At 43.6% G+C, this 25,755-nt stretch overlaps 1 long non-coding RNA gene across 1 annotated transcript in view; it reads left to right on the forward strand.

Moving 5' to 3' along the window:
* The first annotated feature begins 211 nt into the window (after positions 1 to 211).
* LOC122921000 overlaps positions 212 to 25,755 on the forward strand; it is a 150,924-nt gene continuing 125,380 nt past the window's right edge. Inside the window, exon 1 of the long non-coding RNA XR_006386953.1 lies at positions 212 to 309. This is a non-coding gene — a long non-coding RNA (uncharacterized LOC122921000). The remainder of the gene's footprint in view (positions 310 to 25,755) is intronic.

Consider the following 25,755-nt stretch of genomic DNA (forward strand, 5'->3'; position numbering starts at 1 on the left):
TCTGTCTTTGTGGTTTTTGCTCAAGTTATGTAACGCCCACAGCTGCTGGATGTCTGCCAGTAAGATCCTAATATAAGATTTGTCTGGAACCTAATAAATTCAGATTACTGATTACAACCATTGTGTCTGTATCAGAATTTCTCTATGTGCACATATAATGTGGATTTGGAACCCGATAATCATAGAAGCGGAGTAATTTCCCCAACAAATTCTTGGCTCCCAACGTAGGGGCTGGACTAATTGGCTCTCCCTCGACACCCAGATAACCATGGTCAGAGGACGTACAGATCTACTCAAAGCAGCTGCAAGGTAAGAGACTTTATCTTACTAAAATCTGTGCCTCATCTCCTGTCTGTCCAAATCGATGTGGAGTTGGAGTCTTAAAAAGCTGATTAACAGTCCAGCCTAGAATGATATTCCTATGATTATTGGGTAAGGACAAAAATGACTCATGATGGTAACTTTGACTAGGACACATTTGGATTAGTTGTAGGAATATTAATTTATTTAAAGTGTGTAATATATCTTGTGGAGAATCACTGTTAATGCCATAGAAAGAAATCAGGACCTGTGGAACCCTATGAAGGGGTGGTAAGTCCTGGGAATAATTATCTACAATAAGAATACACTAATGAGTAGTGAGGAAGTTCTTAACAAAATAAACTGGAGGAACAATAAACGTCTGGATTTTTATATTTTCTTGGTATATAGTGAAGATAACAGGCTATAATAGTCATGGGAAATAACTTTAGTGTCCCAGAGGATTACAAGACAGCAAAAACCTTGAAAAAAGGGGAGGAAAAGATGGATTAAAGACTGTTGAAAAGGTCTTTCAAAAGGCAAGTATGAAACATGGAAACTTGGATTTGGAGGTCTGGGAAAGGTTCAAGCAAACTTTTGGTGGATGGATCAAAGATAATAGATGTGAAGAAACTGTTGATGCCTGGATTAAGTGGTGGGGTGTAGGAATGTGAACCTATTTTAGGCAGCAAGTAATGGAGTGACAGGAGTACACTGGCTAGTACATACAGAATTGTCCGTGAAGTTCAGTGAGGTATACCGATACAAACAATGATATACTGTACAATATCGACCTCTAGTGGAAGGTAGTGTCTATTAACAGGCACAAGAGTATGTAGCAGGGCATTGTGTATAGAGAGACACCCACATTGACCTCTATGATACAAATAGAGGTTACCTTGTAGCTGGTGAAACTTTGTATATGGCGTTTGCTATTAAAGTGTCCAATAGGGAATTGATACACCTGTGACCCAAAGTACGATTTCAATAGAGCCTGTTCAATACAGGTCGTCATATACATTCCTAATTATAATAAGTATATGGTTTAAAACGCTGAGTCTACATTAGAAACATTATATAAACCCTTTTAAATAGCTAGGTGTGATAAAATACAGGTCCTCACATTAACATAATAAAAGACAATTACTGTAACTAGCCAGTTGTCAGACATTGCCACCAAGTGTTTGCATAACCAGGCAGCCAGGCTTAAATAAGTTGTCCAAAACTCCATACTGCTGAGAGTTTTAACCCATTCTTTGTTTTTTTGTTCTTTATATATTTGTAAGTAGAAATTAAATTAATAAAGTTGACGCTTTTAACTGCGAAATAGGGATCCCTAAAGGGACTTTATTCGGTCTTAAAGACCGTCATGGAAATATAAATTCATGTCCCGAGGATCCCTAATAAAGGGACTGAGGAGATTACGTTGCCTGGATTAAGGTCACACAAGAGACAGAGACAGAGGGGTGGAAAAGGGAAGTGATCAAAGGAAGACTGTTATATAAATTAAAACAGGAGACTGACTACATGGACAAAAAGTTTGACAGTAGCTACAGACCCTCTCCTTACCCCAATGCACCTCCTTTGACACACAGAGAACACATTTGGTCCGCAAGGGTGGACTTGTAGAGTCTGTGGAGCACCCAAAATCAGACCAGCAGGAATATATCCTGTTTTGACACATAGTCAATACCAAAGGCAACAACAGGCGGCTCCCACTGCTGCTGTGGCTGGACCAGCCGCAGAAAAGGGACCAGTTGCCCTAGATGAGGGACAGTCTGTTGTATAGGCACCGATTCTCCAGGGACTGGATGTCATGACTGAGTATCGTCTTTCGAGTCCCAAAGACCAATTGGGACTTTTGGCCAGACTGCCATGACAAGACCTATGCCGACTACTAGGATGTTGCAACAGATTCAGTCCACCTACAGAGCCACTTGGGCAGACTGAAAAGATCTTATGTTATTATAGTTAGGGGAATCCCAATATCAGTTAGTTGACACTTTCATAACAGAACGCGCACAAAGACCCGGTGGTCAGAAATTAGATGACTGGGAATGGACTTTACCATCAGGAACTACATTTTGTCAGTTTTTTACAGAATGGGCCCAGAACACGGAAAATTAGAGTGCTAGGAGCCTGAAAGATATAGTTCAGTGACAACAGGAAACAGTGGAGACTTATGCAGCCGGACTTAGAACTGTATGGACTGACATGGGGTGGGATTAGGCGGGCCAAATGGGGGAAATGTTGCTAATTTCTGCCTTCATGGAGGGACTTAGACTAGCCCTCCAAGCCAAGATGTAGGCATGTAAACCCGAATGGTGAGTTACACCACTACCCCAACTTGCTGCTGCCAAAAGTCTGGAATTAGACATGAAAAAGTTCACAGTACAATTTGTAGGTCAAGGAGCTGGCCCCAAGTCCTTTAAGTGTTATAACTCTGGGACGCCAGGACATGTCAGAAAAAATTGCTGTGCCCCAAGGCAGCAACAGAACAATAGTGCAGGACAGACCAGTGGTCAGGCAGATGTCACGACCATGGTCATGGTAGTCACTCCTGAACCGCAAGCTGTTGCCTGCGGTCTGGTTTTGTTGTTAAACCACAGATGAGGGCCGCTAGTATGTTGCCTCACTTGTGGTTGCCGCTGGCAACAAGTTGTTATTTTGTATGTCGCAGTATAGCAGCCTGAGCTGGTGCTAGGCAGCTTGCTGCAATGTGCATGTGGTTGCACCAGGCAACCTGTCTTTGTATGTGTGCACTTTTGTTGTTTTAGTATGCACGGGATTTACGTATGAGTACACTTCCCCTTTAAGTTGCTGTCTTCCCTTGCCTGGTGTAGCAAGGGTTAACTCCCTTCTTTATGTGAACACTGGGTGTGTCTGTGGCTACATCTGCCAGTGAGGGCCACCCTTGTGGTCATAAGTTTATGTTATACATGATGTTATGAAGGTGTGTCTTTGGTCTGCTTGTTTATTGCAGCTTATAGTCCTGGGTTCCTGTGTGATGTGTGCTGTGTCCCTTTGTGTTCTTGTGGACAGCAGCGCTTCTGCATGGGTTCCAGGCTTTGTGTCTGTGGCAGGTAAGTGTTGTACTTGGTGCATTTACCTGCCATTGCCATAAGTTGTTTATGTCCCCCTTTCTTTGTAGTTTGGCCAGTGAGAAACTCCTGTTCGTCCGTATCTAGGAGGAACAAGTAGTCTCACCCTGCTCCTAGTCTAGGGCCACCCTGAGGGCTAGTTGGAATCTTAGCTTCTGAAGTAGGAGCCCTCCTACCATCAGGGTCGGCTCATACGGCTAGGAGACAGGGTCAGAATTAGGGAAGTGATAGGAAGTGACCTGCTCCCTGATTCCTGTCCTTGCAGCGACCATCATCTTCTGGCATCGCACGGCTGAGGGTTTTCCCCATCCTCAGCCGTGACAGCAGACCAGTCCGTTTTGCAAGGGAACACCTGCTAGGAAACAGGCAACACCGTATTGGTACTGCTCACTAAAACTAAGGAGGTGGGGATTCAACTGGATGTACCCGTGTCCATAGGTAATAAGAAAGCAGTACCCTTTTTGGTCGACACGGGGGCAGCCAAATCGGTAATAGACCAGTCCTTCCTTCAACCCCATCAATTGTCCCTCTGGCATGTACCGGCAGTGGGATTCAATGGAGAAACCATATATGTTTGTGAATCCGAACCTGTAAAATAAAAAATAAAAGACAGTACAGTGGTTACACAACTCCTGGTAAAAGAAAATTTACCCAAACCTCTCCTAGGGACTGATGTCCTACAAGCCCTGGGAGCACACATACACTTCTATCCTGATGGTACTACTAGGGTAAATTTTGACACTCCTGAAGAGACCCTGTGTCCATTAATAGCTTCTGTGTTCTTACCAGACTCCCAGATTCCTGAGCATGATTCCCCAAAACTGGAGGCACTCCAGGCAGTCCCTCAGGAGTTATGGGCAACTTCTAAAACAGATATAGGGAGGATGCCATTGGCCCCAGTAGTAGTCCAACTTAAGCCTGGTTGACAGCCTCCCTGCGTTAAACAATATCTGTCACAACCAGACATCTGAGAAGCTCTGACAGATGCCTTTCAGAACCTCCTCCTTGAGCTTTCTTTGTTTTGGTTTTCAGTTCCTCATCTCGTTAGCCTCTCTCAGCTGTCATGTAGTTGGACTAATTGCATCCCTTTAAATTCCTCCCCATAATGCATTAGTGTGCGGTTTATACAACTTCCTGGAGTGTGTGTGCATGCTGATCCTATTTCCCAGTCTTCTACAAGATAAGTGTTGTACATTCATTTGTGATTTTCTGTTTGCTGGATCCCAGGTGACCCTGACTCCCTCCGTGTCTTGTGTAGGGAGCCGGTGGTCGTGTCCCCTCACTATTATAGGGTGTTCAGGTGTTATACAGTCGAGGTATGAGGATATGTGATCATCTACCATTGGGATGTTCGCATAGGCTGAGCAGTCAGGGAGAGTGCCAGGTCTGATGCAGGGGTCTCCCTTTTTGTTCCTTAGTTTCGGATCCAGTGTGTCATATATTCATTTTGTATTGTCTTGTTTCCTGTACACCTTCCGTGACATTATAAACCGCCAAAACCGTCTCAAGCATGGATCCGGTTTCACTTTTGACTGAATGCTTGCAGGGTCTTTCTGTCACAATGGGGGGTGGGGGAATCCCCCCATCGCGCAATGTCCTGCTACCGGGCTGCAATGCACGGGAAATGGAGCTGGTCACCTCCTAAAACTTCCCTCAACCGGCCCTAGTCTCCTAGCCGTATGAGCCCCCTTCAAAGGTAAGGGGACTCATACCCACGTGCCTAGAAGTCTAAGTATCCCTGCATTGCCCTACAGCTGATGACAGGGCAGAGAACACCTGTTATCCAGGGCACGGATAACAGGCGTCTCCAGAGGCCCAGTAGCTGGCAGGATGCAAAACTATAAACAGTACGGCAGGTAAATAGCACAACACAACAAACGCTATCAACTCTTACCTGCCGCAGCCAAAGAAGGAAAGACGGCACCAATGACAACCTGGACCTCCCTGCAGCTACGAGCAGCATGGAGGTTCCAGGCTGGGGAGCACACAGTCTTGCATATTGCTTAAACCCCTCCAGTGAAACATACACACACCAAAAGTGACACGTCAAGCAGCCATGCTGGTAACAACATCACAAATACCAAACATAGCACACCACACTAGACATACCACAAAACAATAGAGGAAGGGTACAGGAAACGGACACAAATAATAAACAATGACAACTAAGGGTGGCTCACACAGCGTGACACATTCAGCCAGAGAGCAGAACTCCAACACAGACTGACAAGCAAACTCAACTGACCTCAGGCTCCACCACCCCAACATATAAGGAGGCCTGAGGTCACACCCACTCAGACACACCCAGTGGACACACACTAGGAAGGAAGTTAACCCTTCCAGCACAACAGGAAAGGGAAAACATCAACTTAAAGGAGAAGTGCACACAATACAAACAACACCCTGTGCACACCAATAAAAGGCACACCTATAGGAGAGGTTGCCAGGTGCAACTGCATGCCTACCGCAGCAAGCTGCCTAACACCACTCAGGCTGCACTGCTGCCACATACCCAATGTTGCCAGCGGCAACCACACCAAGACCGCAGGCAACTTCATGCGGCCACAAGAGTCACGACCATGACCAAGAGTCGTGACACTTTCATGGAGATAGCAGATCTCCGTAAGACTCTTTCTCAGTTTCAAGTGATCGGTTCAGCTTGCGTTCATGGAGTTTGTTCTGAGCCTAAGATCTCGCTCCCAGATACGTTCTCCGGGGGTAGTGAAAATTTTGTGCGTTTTAGAGAGGCTTGCAAACTCCATTTTCGACTTCTTCCCCATTCCTCTGGTGATGAGGAACGGAGGGTGGGGATCGTTATATCGCTGCTCAGGGATAACGCTCAGTCCTGGGCCTTTTCGCTGCCGGTGGGGGCACGGCCCCTCCGTTCAGTGGATGAATTCTTTTTAGCCCTGGGTCAGATATATGTTGATCCGGATCGTATTGCTTTGGCTATAGACTACGTCAGTTATGCCAGGGTAAAGAATCCGCAGAGATATACTGCTCAGAATTTCGGAGATGGGCAGCTGATACTGGTTGGAATGATGCTGCACTCCGAAATCAATTTTGCCATGGTCTTTCAGAGGGATTGAAAGATGCATTTGCCTTTCATGAGAGTCCTATCTCCTTGGACTCTGCTATGTCTCAGGCCGTTTGTATTGACAGGCGTCTTAGAGAGAGAGGAGAGATCTCTCCTTCCTGTCATACTCAATCCCAGGACAGTGCAGCGGTCTCATTCTGTGCGCAGGGGTCTCAGTCGCTGTCAGCCCCTTCTGAGCAGGAGCCCATGCAGCTGGGGTTGATTGCCTCTGACAATAGAAGATTCAGCATGGGAAGGTTTGTTTTTGTTGTGGAGGTATAAATCATTTGGCAAATGTTTGTCCCTCTAGGAGATTCAGGCAGTTTTTTGGGAGTAATAAAGAAACAAAAATGAAAAAATCTTTTAAAAATGTTCCATCTGTTACTATTGGCAGGGTTGAGGCGGAAATTGAAGGTTTTCAGTTTGCTTGTAGTTCCCGTTTTGTCCTGCCTGCCAGGGTGGCGCTAGAGAGCAAGAACATTTTTTGTGAGATTTTTGTAGATAGTGGAGCAGCTGTCAATCTCATTGATAATCAATTTGCGATAACTCATGGTTTCCAGGTATGCACTTTGGAAAAGGATATTCCTGTTTTTGCTATTGATTCCGCTCCACTTTCTCAGAAATCATTAAAGGGCATAGTTCACAATATCCGTTTAATTGTGAGTGATGCTCATGTTGAGGATGTGTCATGTTTCATCCTTAGCGGATTACCTACTCCTCTTGTGTTGGGGCTACCCAGGCTCACTAAACATAACCCCACCATTGATTGGCAAGCGAGGCAAATAAATGGTTGGAGTGACTTTTGCAGAGAGAATTGCCTCACAACATCGGTTTCTGAGGTTTCTACTAAGACTGTACCACCTTTTCTCTCTGAATTTTCGGATGTCTTCTCTGAGAGTGGAGTTCAGGATTTGCCCCCGCACAGGGAGTACGATTGCCCTATTAATCTCATCCCAGGCGCCAAGCTGCCTAAATCTCGTTTATACAATCTCTCCCAACCTGAAAGGGTCACTATGCGTGCTTATATCTCTGAGAGTCTGAGAAAAGGACACATACGACCCTCGAAATCACCTGTTGTTTGTTAAGAAAAAAGATGGTTCTTTAAGACCTTGTCTGGATTTCAGGGAGCTGAACAGTATCACTATTCGTGACCATTATCCGCTTCCTCTGATCCCGGACCTGTTTAACCAGATTGTTGGGGCTAAAGTCTTTTCCAAATTAGATCTAAGAGGGGCATACAACCTGGTCAGGGTCAGAGAAGGAGACGAATGGAAGACGGCCTTCACTACCCCTGAGGGCCATTTTGAGAATTTGGTTATGCCTTTTGGTTTGATGAATGCCCCTGCCGTTTTTCAGCATTTCGTGAACAGCATTTTTTATAATTTAATGGGAAAATTTGTATTAGTGTATTTGGATGACATTTTGATTTTTTCTCCTGATTTCAAAACTCATAAGGAACACTTACGTCAGGTCTTGCTCATCCTGCGGGAGAATAAATTATATGCGAAACTGGAAAAATGTGTGTTTGCGGTTCCAGAAATTCAATTTCTGGGGTTTCTTCTCTCCGCTTCTGGTTTTCGCATGGACCCCGAGAAGGTCTGCGCTGTGCTTGAGTGGGAGCTTCCTGAGAATCAGAAGGCGCTGATGCATTTTTTGGGCTTTGCCAATTATTACAGGAAGTTTATTTTGAATTATTCCTCTGTTGTTAAACCACTCACTGATATGACCTGAAAGGGGGTAGATTTTTCTTCCCGGTCGGTAGAGGCGCGTAAGGCCTTTTCTAATATCAAGGAGAGTTTTGCTTCCGCTCCCATCTTAGTACAACCTGATATTTCTCTACCCTTCATAGTTGAGGTTGATGCTTCTGAGGTGAGTGTGGGTGCGGTCTTGTCTCAAGGTTCCTCTCCTGCCAAATGGCGACCGTGTGCCTTTTTCTCGAAGAAACTCTCCTCCGCAGAGAGAGATTACGATGTGGGAGATAGGGAGTTGTTGGCCATCAAATTGGCTTTTGAGGAATGGCGCCATTGGCTAGAGGGAGCCAGACACCCTATTACTGTGTTTACTGACCATAAAAATCTGGCGTACTTGGAGTCAGCCAAGCGTCTGAACCCGAGACAGGCCAGATGGTCTTTGTTCTTTTCAAGGTTTAATTTTGTTGTCACGTTCCGCCCTGGGGTTAAGAATGTGAAGGCAGATGCCCTGTCACGTTGTTTTCCGGGAGGTGGGAATTTTGAAGACCCGGGTCCCATTTTGGCTGAAGGTGTGGTGGTCTCTGCTCTTTATCCTGAATTGGAGGCAGAGGTGCAGGTAGCCCAGTCAGAGGCTCCTGATCTTTGTCCTCCTGGGAGGTTGTTTGTGCCTCTCGCTTTAAGACACAAGATTTTTAAGGAACACCACGATACGGTCCTTGCTGGGCACCCGGGGGCAAGAGCCACAGTGGATCTCATCGCTCGGAGATTCTGGTGGCCGGCGCTTCGTAAGTTGGTTGAGGGTTTTGTGGCAGCCTGCGAGACTTGCGCTCGTGCCAAAGTCCCTCATTCACGGCCATCAGGTCCTCTCCTTCCCTTACCCATTCCTTCCTGTCCTTGAAAACATCTGTCCATGGACTTCATAACGGACCTGCCTCGTTCCTCGGGGAAGACTGTGATTCTGGTCGTGGTGGACCGTTTTAGCAAAATGGTGCATTTCATCCCTTTTCCTGGCTTGCCCAATGCTAAGACGCTGGCGCAGGCATTTATTGATCACATTGTCAAATTGCATGGTATTCCTTCAGACATAGTCTCTGATAGGGGCGCGCAGTTTGTTTCCAGATTCTGGAAGGCTTTCTGTTCTCGCTTGGGGGTTCGGATGACATTCTCTTCTGCTTTCCACCCGCAGTCGAATGGCCAGACAGAGCGCGTCAATCAGAATCTGGAGACATATCTGCGCTGTTTTGTGGCGGAGAATCAGGAGGATTGGTGTTCTTTTTTGTCCCTTGCTGAGTTTGCTTTAAATAACCGTTGTCAGGAGTCCTCTGATAAGTCACAATTTTTTGGTGCATATGGGTTTCATCCGCAGTTTGGGACATTCTCGGGAGAGGGTCTGGTTTACCTGATGAGGACAGATTCTCCTCGTCTTTGTCATCTATTTGGCAAAAGAGTCAGGATAATCTAAAGAGCATGAGTGAGAGATATAAGCGTGTGGCAGATAAGAGACGTGTGCCTGGTCCGGACCTGAATGTTGGTGATCTGGTGTGGTTGTCTACCAAGAATATCAAATTGAAGGTTCCCTCCTGGAAGTTGGGTCCTAAGTTTATTGGGCCTTACAAAATCTTGTCTGTCATCAATCCTGTTGCCTACCGTCTTGATCTTCCTCAGACTTGGAAGATCCATAATGTTTTTCATAAGTCCTTATTAAAACCTTATGTTTAACCCATTGTACCCTCGACTTTGCCTCCTCCTCCGATTATGGTTGATGGTAATCTTGAATTTCAGGTCTCTAGGATTGTGGATTCTCGTGTTGTCCGCGGTTCTCTCTAGTACCTCGTTCATTGGGAGGGTTATGGTCCTGATGAGAGGATGTGGGTCCCAGTGACAAACATTAAGGCCACTCGTCTCATCAGGGCTTTCCAAAGGTCCCATCCTAAGAAGGTGGGCTCTGAGTGTCCGGAGTCCACTCGGAAGAGGGAGGGGTACTGTCACCACCAGACATCTGAGAAGCTCTGACAGATGCCTTTCAGAACCTCCTCCTTGAGCTTCCTTTGTTTTGCTTTAAGTTCCTCATCTCGTTAGCCTCTCTCAGCTGTCATGTAGTTGGACTGATTGCATCCCTTTAAATTCCTCCCCATAGCGCATTAGTGTGCGGTTTATACAACTTCCTGGAGTGTGTGTGCATGCTGATCCTATTTCCCAGTCTTCTACAAGATAAGTGTTGTGCATTCTTTTGTGTTTTTCTGTTTGCTGGATCCCAGGTGACCCTGACTCCCTCCGTGTCTAGTGTAGGGAGCCGGTGGTCGTGTCCCCTCACTATTATAGGGTGTTCAGGTGTTATACAGTCGAGGTACGAGGATATGCGATCATCTACCATTGGGATTTTCGCATAGGCTGAGCAGTCAGGGAGAGTGCCAGGTCTGATGCAGGGGTCTCCCTTTTTGTTCCTTAGTTTTGGATCCAGTGTGTCATATATTCATTTTGTGTTGTCTTGTTTCCTGTACACCTTCCGTGATACTGATTCTCTGCTATGACATGAAGCCTGATTCTCTGCTATGGGACCTCTCTCCTCTGTCTGGTTGCCGGGGCCTAAACATATCTGACAGTGGCCTGTTCCAGTGTTGGGTGACATGAAGCATGATTCTCTGCTATGACATGAAGCCGGATTCTCTGCTATGGGATCTCTCTCCTCTGTCTGGGTGCTGGGGCCTAAAAATATCTGACAGTGGGCTGTTCCAGTGTTGGGTGACATGAAGCATGATTCTCTGCTATGACATGAAGCCTGATTCTCTGCTATGGGACCTCTCTCCTCTGTCTGGGTGCCAGGGCCTAAAAATATCTGACAGTGGCCTGTTCCAGTGTTGGGTGACATGAAGCATGATTCTCTGCTATGACATGAAGCATGATTCTCTGCTATGACATGAAGCCTGATTCTCTGCTATGGGACCTCTCTCCTCTGGGTGCCGGGGCCTAAAAATATCTGACAGTGGCCTGTTCCAGTGTTGGGTGACATGAAGCATGATTCTCTGCTATGACATGAAGCCTGATTCTCTGCTATGGGACCTCTCTCCTCTGTCTTGGTGCCGGGGCTTAAAAATATCTGACAGTGGCCTGTTCCAGTGTTGGGTGACATGAAGCATGATTCTCTGCTATGACATGAAGCCTGAATCTCTGCTATGGGACCTCTGTCTAGGTGCCGGGGCCTAAAAATATCTGACAGTGGCCTGTTCCAGTGTTGAGTGACATGAAGCATGATTCTCTGCTATGACATGAAGCCTGAATCTCTGCTATGGGACCTCTTTCCTCTGTCTGGGTGGCGGTGCCTAAAAATATCTGACAGTGGCCTGTTCCAGTGTTGGGTGACATGAAACCTGAATCTCTGCTATGGGACCTCTCTCCTCTGTCTGGGTGCCGGGGCCTAAAAATATCTGACAGTGGCCTGTTCCAGCGTTGGGTGACATGAAGCATGATTCTCTGCTATGACATGAAGCCTGAATCTCTGCTATGGGACCTCTTTCCTCTGTCTGGGTGCCGGGTCCTAAATATCTGACAATGGCCTGTTCCAGTGGTGGGTGACATGAAGCATGATTCTCTGCTATGACATGAAGCCTGAATCTCTGCTATGGGACCTCTTTCCTCTGTCTGGGTGCCGGGTCCTAAATATCTGACAATGGCCTGTTCCAGTGGTGGGTGACGTGAAGCATGATTCTCTGCTATGACATGAAACCTGAATCTCTGCTATGGGACCTCTTTCCTCTGTCTGGGTGCCGGGTCCTAAAAATATCTGACAGTGGCCTGTTCCAGTGTTGGGTGACATGAAGCATGATTCTCTGCTATGACATGAAGCCTGATTCTCTGCTATGGGACCTCTCTCCCCTGTCTGGGTGTCGGGGCCTAAATATCTGACAATGGCCTGTTCCAGTGGTGGGTGACGTGAAGCATGATTCTCTGCTATGACATGAAGCCTGAATCTCTGCTATGGGACCTCTTTCCTCTGTCTGGGTGGCCGTGCCTAAAAATATTTGACAGTGGCCTGTTCCAGTGTTGGGTGACATGAAACCTGAATCTCTGCTATGGGACCTCTCTCCTCTGTCTGGGTGCCGGGGCCTAAAAATATCTGACAGTGGCCTGTTCCAGCATTGGTTGACATGAAGCATGATTCTCTGCTATGACATGAAGTCTGATTCTCTGCTATAGGACCTCTCTCCTCTGTCTGGGTGCCGGGGCCTAAAAATATCTGACAGTGGCCTGTTCCAGTGTTGGGTGACATGAAGCCTGATTCTCTGCTATGACATGAAGCCTGAATCTCTGCTATGGGACCTCTTTCCTCTGTCTGGGTGCCGGGGCCTAAAAATATCTCACAGTGGCCTGTTCCAGTGTTGGGTGACATGAAGCATGATTCTCTGCTATGACATGAAGCCTGATTCTCTGCTATAGGACCTCTCTCCTCTGTCTGGGTGCCGGGGCCTAAAAATATCTGACAGTGGCCTGTTCCAGTGTTGGCTGACATGAAGCATGATTCTCTGCTATGACATGAAGCCTGATTCTCTGCTATAGGACCTCTCTCCTCTGTCTGGGTGCCGGGGCCTAAAAATATCTGACAGTGGCCTGTTCCAGTGTTGGGTGACATGAAGCCTGATTCTCTGCTATGACATGAAGCCTGAATCTCTGCTATGGGAACTCTTTCCTCTGTCTGGGTGCTGGGGCCTAAAAATATCTGACAGTGGCCTGTTCCAGTGTTGGGTGACATGAAGCATGATTCTCTGCTATGACATGAAGCCTGATTCTCTGCTATAGGACCTCTCTCCTCTGTCTGGGTGCCGGGGCCTAAAAATATCTGACAATGGCCTGTTCCAGTGGTGGGTGACGTGAAGCCCGATTCTCTGCTATGATATGAAGCCTGATTCTCTGCAATGGGACCTCTCTCCTCTGTTTGGGTGCCGGGGTCTAAATATCTGACAGTGGCCTGTTCCAGTGGAGGGTGACATGAAGCCTGATTCTCTGCTATGGGACCTCTCTCCAATTGATATTGGTTAATTTTTATTTATTTTATTTTTATTCATTTCCCTATCCACATTTGTTTGCAGGGCATTTAACTACATTTTGCTGCCTTTTGCAGCCCTCTAGCCCTTTCCTGGGCTGTTTTACAGCCTTTTTAGTGCTGAAAAGTTTGGGTCCCCATTGACTTCAATGGGGTTCGTGACGAAGTTCGGGTCGGGTTCGGATCCCGAACCCGAACATTTCCGGGAAGTTCGGCCGAACTTCTCGAACCCAAACAGCCAGGTGTTCGCTCAACTCTACTCAAAACTGATTTTGCTAACTTTGTTAACCCTTTAGGTAATCGAGGGTAACAGCCAAACAAAACTCAACATTTATTACTCTGATTTTGAGGTTTACAGAAACACCCCACATGTGGTCGTAAACTGATGTAAGGGCACATGGCAGGGCACAGAAGGAAAGGACTGCCGCATGTTTTTTGGAAGGCAGATTTTGCTGGACTGGTTTTTAGACAGCATGTCCCATTTGAAGCCCCCTGATGCACCCCTACAGTAGAAACTCCCAAAAGTGACCCCATTTTGGAAACTAGGGGATAAGGTGACAATTTTAATGATACTATTTTGGGGTACATATGATTATTAATTACTCTATGTTATGTTTTTTGTGAGGTAAGAACCAAAAAATGACACATTTTTTATTTTTTACAACGTTCATCTGACAGGTTAGATCATTTTTTTATAGAGCAGGTTGTTATGGACACGATGATGTCAAATATGTTTACTTTCTTTGTTTCAGTTTTACATATTTAAAGCATTTTTAAAAAAAATATGTTTTTGTGTCTCCATTTTCTGAACGTCATATTTTTGTATTTTTCTGCCAATCGTCTTGTGCAGGGGCTCGTTTTTTGCAGAAAGAGTTGATGTTTTTATTGGTACCGTTTTTGTGTACATATGATTTTTTGATCATTTATTATTACACTTTATGAGGCAAGGTGACCAAAAAAATTGGTTGTTTTGGCACAGTTTTTATTTATTTATTTTTGCAGCGTTCACCTGAGGGGTTCGGTCACGTGATTATTTTATAGAGCAGGTCGTTACGGATGTGACAATACCTAATATGTATACTTTTACTTATTTATTTAAGTTTTACACAATAATAGCATTTTTGAAAAAAAAAAATGATATTTTAGTGTCTCCATAGTCTGAGAGCCATAGCTTTTTTTTTTTTTTTACCGATTTTAGGGGCTCATTTTTTGTGGGATGAGATGACGATTTGATTGGTTCTATTTTTGGGGGCATACGCCTTTTTGATCGCTTGGTGTTACACTTTAAATGATGTTAGGTGACAAAAATGGCTTTTTTGGCACTTTTTTTTTCTTATGGTGTTCACCTGAGGAGTTAGGTTATGTGATATTTTTATAGAGAAGGTTGTAACGGTCACGACGATTTCAGGATATCTAACATATCTACTTTTTTTTTATTTATTTTCACTTTAACACAATAATAGCATTTGTGAAGCAAAATAAATCATATTTTAGTGTCTCCATTGTCTGAGAGTTATAGTTTATTAAATTTTTACGGCGATTCTCTTAGGTAGGGTCTTATTTTTTGCGGGATGAGGTGATGGTTTGATTGGTACTATTTTGGGAGGCATACGCCTTTTTGACCGCTTGGTGTTGCACATTTTGTGATGTTATTTTTTTACTTTGTTCACCTGAGGGGTTAAGTCATGTGAAATTTTTATAGAGCTGGTTGTTACGGATGCGGCGATACCTAATTTGTATACATTTATTTATTTATTTCGCTTTAACACAATAATTAAATTTTTTAAACCAAAAAAATGATGTTTTAGTGTCTTCATGTTCTGAGAGCTACAGTTTTTATTTATTTATTGGGCGATTGTCTTATGTAGGGGCTCCTTTATTGTGGGATGAGGTGACAGTTTTATTGGTACCATTTTGGGGGCATACGCCTTTTTGATCGCTTGGTGTTGCACTTTTTGTGATGTTAGGTGACAAAAACAGCTTTTTTTTTTAAGGTGTTTATCGGATGTGGTGGATCATGTGATATGTTTATATAATCAAGGAAAAGGGGCGTTATTTTCTTTTTTTATTTGAAACGTTATTTTTCTTTTAATTAAAAACGATTTTTTTACTTTTTTTTACTTTATTTCTGTCCCACTCTAGGACTTTACTTTTGGGGGTCTGATCCCCTCTGCAATGCATTACAATACATTGCCTGTTAGTGTATTACTCAGAGTAATACACTAACAGGTTGCCTAGGAGACCAAGCCTAAGGCTGGATCTCCTGGGCACCCGTAGAAGGCACGTCCTGATGCTGTACAAGGCATTGGGCAGCCTCTGCATTACATCGGGCTGCTTTCTCACCCATCGGGTCCCCGCCACAGCAGCGTGGAAACCCGATGGGTTACCTCACCAGCCGCATATCCCTTCTATGCCGCGGTCAGCACTGATCGCGGCATTGAAGGGGTTAATCCGCCGGCATCGGCTTGTACAGCGATGCCGGCGGATACAGCAGGGGCCCTGCTTTTAATTACTGCAACAGTGCAGTGCGTATATATTTTTCTTATTTTATTGAAATCCGCCCCTATATGCTTTCACCAGAAATAACTGCAACAGTGCAGTGCATATATTTATCTTTTTTTTACTGAAATACACCCCTATATGCTTTCACCAGAAATAACTGCAACAGTGCAGTGCGTATATATTTATCTTTTTTTACTGTAATACGCCCCTATACACTTTCACTAGAAATAACTGCAACATTGCAGTGCGTATATATTTTTCTTTGTTACTGAAATAAGCCCCTATACGCTTTCAACAGAAATACCTGCAGAAGTGAAATGCATATATATTTTTCTTGTAGTACGGAATAAGATACTAAAACGTAAGCTTCTAAAGGCTTTTCAACATAAGACTTTCAGCCCAATAACAAAAAGCTTGAATGACAGAGCTGTCTAATGACTATTTGGATCCCTAAATAATTGTTCCCTGCACTTGTAAATCACTTTACTATCAATGTCCCTAGCGCCTTCTGACGTCTCTTCCTGCACTAAGATGCTGTGAAATGATTTCTCCCTATCCTTTTCCTGCACTTATACTTTTCCCACAATCGTTTTTTTTTTTCAGAGCTGTCCCTAGCACCTTTACACCTCTGTCCCTGCACTCTAAACGCTGAAAACTGTCTGACTGTAAGATGGCCGACATATTTATAGGGCTATTAGATTAGTAGAACTACAGATAACAGCACTCTGCTTATATCTTTGTGTAATTGACTAGCAAACACTAAAAGAATAAATACTTGGTGGTCATACTTACTGCAAATGCAGCTAGAAGCTCTTTGCGAATATAATTGATAAAAAATATTTCGGGCCCATCTACCAGTCGACAAGGTAGCTTCTAATCAGATGGGTCCTACTCTAACATGCCTCTCCTGGGCTTACAGCCTACAATCTGGGCAAAGTAGTACCAAGCTGTATCCTACACATGCCTCTCCCAGGCTGTGAGCCTGCAGTATGGGCTGAGTAGAATACAGCTGTACAAGCTATCTAATTAAAAGCACATGGTAAATGGGCTGGTGGTGCACGGTTCAATCTCACCACCAGGGGGAGCCACCCCCCTAGTGGCAGTGACAATGGGGAAGAAAAATAAACGAACCAGCACCTCCATAATAAGTGAATATGAGAACGCAGGTGCACGCTACCCTGGCTGAAACACAATTAGATTAGTAGAACTACAGGTAACAGCACTCTGCTTGTCAATTACACAAAGATATAAGCAAACACTGAAAGAATAAATACTTGGTGATCATACTTACTGCAAATGCAGCTAGAAGCTCTTTGCGAATATAATTGATCAAAAATATTTTGGGCCCATCTACCAGTCAACAAGGTAGCTTCTAATCAGATGGGTCCTACTCTAACATGCCTCTCCTGGGCTTACAGCCTACAATCTGGGCAAAGTAGTACCAAGCTGTATCTTACACCTGCCTCTCCCAGGCTGTGAGCCTGCAGTATGGGCTGAGTAGAATACAGCTGTACAAGCTATCTAATTAAAAGCACATGGTAAATGGGCTGGTGGTGCACGGTTCAATCTTACCACCAGGGGGAGCCACCCCCTAGTGGCAGTGACAATGGGGAAGAAAAATAAACAAACCAGCACCTCCATAATAAGTGAATATGAGAACGCAGGTGCACGCTACCTTGGCTGAAACAATTAGGTTAGTAGAACTACAAGTAACAGCACTCTGCTAGTCAATTACACAAAGATATAAGCTTGAACCATGCACTACCAGGCCATTTACCATGTGCTTTTAATTAGATAGCTTGTACAGCTGTATTCTACTCAGCCCATAGTGCAGGCTCACAGCCTGGGAGAGGCACGTGTAGGATACAGCTTGGTACTACTTTGCCCAGATTGTAGGCTGTAAGCCCAGGAGAGGCATGTTAGAGTAGGACTCATCTGATTAGAAGCTACCTTGTTGACTGGTAGATGGGCCCAAAATATTTTTGATCAATTAAATTCGCAAAGAGCTTCTAGCTGCATTTGCAGTAAGTATGACCACCAAGTATTTATTCTTTCAGTGTTTGCTTATATCTTTGTGTAATTGACAAGCAGAGTGCTGTTACCTGTAGTTCTACTAATCTAATTGTGTTTCAGCCAAGGTAGCGTGCACCTACGTTCTCATATTCACTTATTATGGAGGTGCTGGTTCGTTTATTTTTCTTCCCCATTGTCACTGCCACTAGGGGGGTGGCTCCCCCTGGTGGTGAGATTGAACCGTGCACAAACAGCCCATTTACCATGTGCTTTTAATTAGATAGCTTGTACAGCTGTATTCTACTCAGCCCATAGTGCAGGCTCACAGCCTGGGAGAGGCATGTGTAGGATACAGCTTGGTACTACTTTGCCCAGATTGTAGGCTGTAAGCCCAGGAGAGGCATGTTAGAGTAGGACCCATCTGATTAGAAGCTACCTTGTCGACTGGTAGATGGGCCCGAAATATTTTTGATCAATTATATTCGCAAAGAGCTTCTAGCTGCATTTGCAGTAAGTATGACCACCAAGTATTTATTCTTTCAGTGTTTGCTTATATCTTTGTGTAATTGACAAGCAGAGTGCTGTTACCTGTAGTTCTACTAATCTAATTGTGTTTCAGCCAAGGTAGCGTGCACCTGCGTTCTCATATTCACTTATTATGGAGGTGCTGGTTCGTTTATTTTTCTACCCCATATTTATAGGGCTGTGACATCACAGGCCTGGCTGCATGCAGGCATGTCAGTCTAGGTGATCCCGCCTTCCCAAAGTTCCTTCCCCCTATGTCAGACTGAACCGTCACTGGGGCTGCTGGAGAAGCCTGAGGGCTAGCCTCTTTGCTACATACTATGGACTATGGAGACCCCCCTTAAACCCCCTCAGAACTCTTAATCCTGGTTTATGTGTGGAGTTTATTAAAGGTGCAGGAAGTGAATCCAGCAACACAAAAAGGGTTAACTCTGCACTGAAACTCCCAATAAATGTGTTAGTTTATTTGTCCATTTGTACTATTGTGTTAGTGATGGCATTAAGAAGTAGCCGACTCGGTGTAGAGGAGTAGATCACCCTCTGATACACTCAGGAGAAAATCCCATCACATGTGTCTCTTCTCTCCCTATTATTTAATTAAGACACTAGGGAGGGGATGTCTGTTTGCATGCTGTTCATGTTTGAGTTATGTTGTTAGATTTCTTGAACTGTATATATACTGAGTTGGTTTCAATAAAGTTAGTTCTTGATTTACTCTTCAACATTAGTGTTGCCTGATAATTGAGGAGTTTAGCGTTCTGTCCTCATATATTGGCTATGTCCAATTATTAGGCAGGTTTGGGCTGAGGACACTGGAATTCAGGTTCCAGCGGAGGGGAAGCTGTTTTCTGACGGAGGTACCCAGTCGGAGTACCAGGCGGACTCGTCACAAACTCCTTTCAGCAAAAGGTTGAGTTAATCCCTTTCCCCTGCCCCTGTCCAGGTGCTGGTGAAGTTGCTGATCAGCCTCCTATTTAGCTGGGCTCTGGATCTACCTCCTTGCCTGAGCTTAAAATTTTCTACGTGTTAGTACCCAGTGAAGGTGATCTCGTCTGAATTTCTGTGTACAGAACCCTGTCTGTCATGCGATTCTTCTCCTTGCTGTCTGCTTACTGACCTCAGAATTGTGACCTGGATTACGCACAAACTCTGCCTGGGACCTTGAAATTGTTATTTGGAATAAGCAAGTTCTCAGCTTGCCCTGACTATTGGACTGTATTCAGACTACACTCTTGCCTGTGTCCTTGCTGCTTCGCACCGATGTCTCTCTACTCCTGTGGTTCAGCAGCTAAGTACACCAGGACTAGTCCAGGAGGTAGCGGTTGGTTCCTTGTGGCGAAGTCCAGATCCCTGTACAGGGTTAAAAGAAGAATACCAGGGAATCACCAGGACAATGCCCTTAGGTTTAGCCCAAAGCCAAACTAGTTAGTTGGCACAGTGGGTCCACACCCGTTGTCCGTAACAGAAGTGGCCAGTTGGGCATATACACAGCTGCTCTATTCTTTTCTATGGGAGTTCCAGACATTGCCTGCCCTTGTCTGTATTCAGAACTCCCATGGAAAAGAACACCACGCAGCAAAAAAATAACTTTTCGTCTGCTACTGGGCAAAAACAATTTGTCTTATACTAAATGGAGTGTGCAGATTACAAATCCAAAGTCAGAATTGTTGTAACACGTCACAAAATTTTGCTATGCATAAGTATGCCTAAATGAATTAAGCACTTGGAAAGCATTAAATAATTTGGAATAGAACGACTTTTACTCCAACAATTACATGATCTACATTAAAGTTTGCCTAGTAAACAGTGTATAAAAAGTAATGGAATAACCAAATTTCAAAAAGTCTTGTTTTTCAGTTTAAAAGTCTTACTTGAACGGCCCAGTACTGTTAAAAGTGCTTCAGGCATCTGCTTTTGCGAACGGTCATATTTTCCTGTTGCAAAAACCAGCAGTAGTCCCCCATCATGTTGGGATTCCAGCGGCCTTGATACCTGTTCTCCAATGTAGAAATATCATTATGGAACCGCTCTCCATGTTCGTCACTTACGTGTCCCAAATTGGGTGTGAAAAAGTGTAGATGGGAATGTAAGAAATGCACTTTCAATGACATTTGGCTGCCAAGTTGTTCATATGGTGTAAGCACGTTGTCTACTAATTCAGCAGAGTTTGCAGCTCATCTGTTCCCAAGGAAGTTCTGCACTACTAGCACAAATGCATCCCAAGCTGCAAGACGCACTCGCTTTAAGTAGTGTATTTGCCACATATGTAGCAGAAATTGTCCGGATCGTTAAGACATTTGCGTTTATCCATCTTAAGTTTCAAAACTGATAGTACTAGAACAGATCACTTCTGTTCAGCTTGCCTTATATACTTACTGCTGACATCAGCCTGATCGCATCCGAACAGGTCTGGACATGTCTATTGGAATATCTACAATATAATGCATTAATATTATAACTGAATAGGCTTTGCATGTATAACTTAACCCTTTAAGGACCTCCAGTCTCCAAACATGGCACCCGCTCGCACGTGCAGAGGGTGCCATAGCCGCCGGGTTTATGCTATTTTGAATAGCAGAGACCTGTGGCACAAGTATGCGATCAGCCATAAGGCTGATTGCATACATTTTCCATTTCAGATGCTGTGGTAAAATGTGACCACAGCATCTGCGCAGCCCGGAAGCGGAAGTCGTGCACTTCCGCTCCGATAACAGCGTTCCCCGGCTGAGATTGGGGAACCTGTTACATTGATCTAATAGGCTGAAGCCTCAAGCAGGCTTCGGTGCCTATTAAATGACTATGCCAATACAGGCTACTAGGTGGCAGCATTGTATTGGTATAGTGCAAGTGAAGTGTTCAATGGTGTCTATATAGACATCAATGAACACAATAGGCAATCTAATGATTATTAGTTATTGTCACCCAAGGTGACTTAACCCCTTCAATCCCGGGCCTGTTTTCACCTTCCTGCCCAGGCCATTTTTTGCAAATCTGACATTTGTCACTATATGTGGAAATAACTTTAAAATGCTTTTACTTATACTGGCCATTCTGAGATTGTTTTCTCGTCACATATCGTACTTCATGACAGTGGTAAAAATGAGTAAAAAATAAATAATTTTTATTCAAAAAAATAAAATAAAAATTACCTAAAATTAAAAAAAAATTCAAAATGTCAAATCGTATATTTCTCTACTTTTTATAATAGATAGTAATACCTCCAAAAAAAGTAATTACTTTACATTCCCCATGTGTCTACATCATGTTTGGATAATTTTGAAAATTTTATTTTATTTTTTGGGGACGTTAGAAGGCTTAGAAGTTAGGAAGCAAATGTTGAAATTTTTCGAAAAATTTCCAAAACCCACTTTTTAAGGACCAGTTCAGGTCTGAAATCACTTTGTGAGGCTTACATAAATAGAAACCACCAAAAAATGAGCCCATTTTAGACACTACACCCCTCAAGGTATACAAAACTGATTTTACAAACTTTGTTAACCCTTTAGGTGTTCCACAAGAATTAATAGAAAATGGAGATGAAATTTCAGAATCTCTCTTTTTTGGCAGATTTTACATTTTAATCAATTTTTTTCCAGTAGCAAAGCAAGGGTTAACAGTCAAATAAAACTCAATATTTATTACCCTGATTCTGCGGTTTATAGAAACACACCACATGTGATCGTAAACTGCTGTATGGGCACACGGCAGGGCGCAGTAGGAAAGGAACGCCATATGGTTTTTGGAAGGCAGATTTAGCTGAACTGGTTTTTAGATGCCATGTCCCATTTGAAGCCCCCCTGATGCACCCCTACAGTAGAAACTCAAAAAAGTGACCCAATCTAAGAAACTACGCCCCTCAAGGTATTCAAAACTGATTTTACAAACGTTGTTAACCCTTTAGGTGTTCCACAAGAATGAATGGAAAATAGAGATACAATTTCAAAATTTCACTTTGTTGGCAAGGTTTCCATTTTAATCCATTTTCCCAGTAACAAAGCAAGGGTTAACAGCCAAACAAAACTCAATATTTATGACCCTGATTCTGTAGTTTACTTTTTTTTTCCCCAATTTTTTTTTTTTTTTTCACTTTTGGGGAAAATTACATTTTTGTTTATTTTTACTTGAAACCTTTAATTTTTTTGGGGGAAAACTTTATTTTTTCAACTTTTTTTCACTTTATTTTTTGTCCCACTTTGGGACTTGAACTTTTGGGGGTATATTCCTTTACAATGCATTCCAATACTTCTGTATTGGAATGCATTGGCTGTATGAGTAATACTGTGTATTACTCATACAGCTTCCGGGGCCTGTGAGATCCAGGGGGCTGGATCTCAAAGGCTCTTCACTGGAAGGCAGCGCAGATGCCTCAGGAAGGCATTGCGTTGCCTTCCATGCCATCGGGTCCCCCCCACAGCCCCATGGGGACCCGATGACACCACCGCCGCACAATAAAAAGCCGCAACCGCAGGTCTGAATTGACCATCGATCGCCGACACGGGAGGGTCGCGGGACCCCCCCGGGCATTTAGCCGAGGTGCCTGCTCAATGATTTGAGCAGGCACCTCGTTACGATCACCGCCCGCCGGGCAGCTGTGATCGGAACAACCCATGACGTACCGGTACGTCATGGGTCCTTAAGGACTCGGGATCCATGCCATACCAGTACGTCATGGGTCCCTAAGGGGTTAAATTTAATCTCCATTTTTCTTTAATTCATGTGGAACACCTAAAGTGTTAACAGTTTCTAAATTCAGTTGTGTTTACTTTGAGGGTGTCGCTTCTAAAATTGGGTCAGTTCTGGGTGCTTCTATTATGTAAGCACCTCAAAGTCACTTCAGAGCTGAATTGGTTCATACATTTGTTTTTGTAAACTCTCTTGAAAATTTTAAATATTGCTTTTAAAATTATAAGCCTTCCAACGTCCTAAAAATAATAGAAAATGACATTTACAAATTATGCCAACAAAAAGTAAATATATGGGGAATGTTAATTAATAACTATTTTGTCTGTAGAGAATTTGAAATTTAGCTTTCCAGTTTTTTCACTTTTCTGAAAAAGTGTTATATGCCAGATAAGCAAAATGTGGATTTGTCAGGAAGGGTGAAAATTGTCTGTCTGGGAGGGGTTAATATAATACACTTTGATGGCTAGAAATTTATATTTTAGCTGTGATATTACATTTAATAGTGTATTTGGTTCTCTTGTTCAGTTCTGTATCTCCAGCATACCTATAAACTCCACTGGCCTATGTGCCCAGGATATTCCATTGTCTGCTCTACCTGTATGCTCTTAGGGTTTACATCCTCCCTGGGGAAATCAATTTCTCATTTATTCTGGGATCATTATCTTGCTGTGGAGCATAGCTTTGTGAGCTTATATATTATTTGATTTCTTTTATTGCTTTTCACCGTTCTTTAATCATTCCCTACACAGTAATTAGATTTTGTAATTTTGTTAGGGTTATCTTTATTTCCCATCATACTTAAGTTTGATCATAAGATTACATGGCTGACAATTTGTTTTCCCTCTTTATTCACTCTGGAATCTTTCCTTTTATCTCCAAACATTTCTAATATGGATTTGGACTTAATATTGATCTCTTTAGCATTATTTTCCATATTAAGTGTTAAATATTAATCAAGTTCGTTAAACCTTTATAGCTTTGATTGTTACTTTTTATTTTAACTATGTTTATTCACTTATTGAGAAATAATATGTCCCTTTTATTTGATATTTAATGAGAGAGCTGATCAAGGTTAACCTAATCAAAAGCACTGCATATGAAGAAGTATCACCCCCCCAAAAAAAATATATACCCTACACAGGACACTATAATTACTATAGATCCCAGACCCTAGAATAAATTCAGACCCCAGGGCCAATAATGACCTAGACCAGACCCTAAAATGCAAACTAGATACAGATTTCAGATCTCTGCATCAATACAGTACAAACCCAAACCAGCTATAGACCTCATATCCAATTACTGAGGGAATAAAAGTACAAACTGACATTTACATCTAGCACACAGGTCAAAAGAAGTGGTACTATACAGTGTGCATATAAGCAGAATAAGACAATACAATGAGAATTACACCCAGTATACGGGACAGGAGAAGTGGTACTGTGCAGTGTCCATATATGCACTTTCTGAGGGGATAAGAGCAGGTAGTGAAAATTACACCTAGTATACAGGACAAGAGAAGTGGTACTGTGCAGTGTACATACCCCAATTTTTCGCTTTATAAGACTCACCTGATAAGACGCACCTATGTTTTTGTGGAGGAAAATAAGAAAAAAAATATTTTGAACCAAAAGGTGTGCTTTTGGTGGGTTTTGAACTAATGGTGGTCTGTGGATGATGCACTGTTAGGAGGGCATCTGTGGATGATGCACTGTTAGGAGGGCATCAGTGGATGAGACACTGTTAGGAGGGCATCTGTGGACGAGACACTGTTAGGAGGGCATCTGTGGACGAGACACTGTTAGGAGGGCATCTGTGGACAAGACACTGTTAGGAGGGCATCTGTGGACGAGACACTGTTAGGAGGGCATCTGTGGATGAGACACTGTTAGGAGGGCATCTGTGGATGAGACACTGTTATGGGGGGAATCTGTGGATGAGACACTGTTATGGGGGGGATCTGTGGATGACACTGTTATGGGTGGGATCTGTGGATGACACATCTATTGCATCTTATGCTATATATGTGTCATCCACAGATTCCCCCATAAGTGTCCCTGTGTAAATAGTGACCCCAATACACCTGGCCCCACACAGCAATCTTCATATGTAAAGTGTAGTCATGTAATCCTAATTAATGTAGGGCAATCCTTTGCAGTAGTACTTACTATCAAACTACCTTAGCAGGCTGGTCAGCCGGCAGCGTAACGTCACTCACTCATTCACGCTTCTGCTCCTCCCACTTTATTAATGAAGCAAGAGGAGCAGACGCGTGATGGAGCGAGTGCGTTATGCTGCCGGACTGCCTGCTACAGTAGTTTGACAGTAAGTACTACTGTAGAGGATTGCGCTACTTTAATTATGATTACATGACTACACTTTACATATAAAGTTTGCTGTGACTGCAACGGGCCCCACCGCAAGTTGCCGGCCTCCAGCCCCTCCTCCCTCCCCGCTGATACATTGCAGGCCGTGCTGTGCAGCATAGCGGCCGGCGATGTATCAGCAAAGTAAAAATGGCAGCATTCGCTTTGTAAGACTCATTTGCAAATTTCGCCCCACTTTTGGGGAAAAAGTGCGTCTGATAAAGCAAAAAATAAGGTATATAGAGAATAAGAGCATGTACTGAAAAATAAACCCAGTATATAGGACAAGAGATGTGTTACTAGGTAGTGTCCATATACAGTAAGGTCCATAAATATTGTGACAACACGATTCTAACATTTTTGGCTCTATACATTACCACAATGGATTTGAAATGAAACAAACAAGATGTGCTTTAACTGCAGACTGTCAGCTTTAATTTGAAGGTATTTACATCCAAAT

Source organism: Bufo gargarizans, chromosome 10, assembly GCF_014858855.1.
Source record: "Bufo gargarizans isolate SCDJY-AF-19 chromosome 10, ASM1485885v1, whole genome shotgun sequence".
NCBI lineage: Eukaryota > Metazoa > Chordata > Amphibia > Anura > Bufonidae > Bufo > Bufo gargarizans.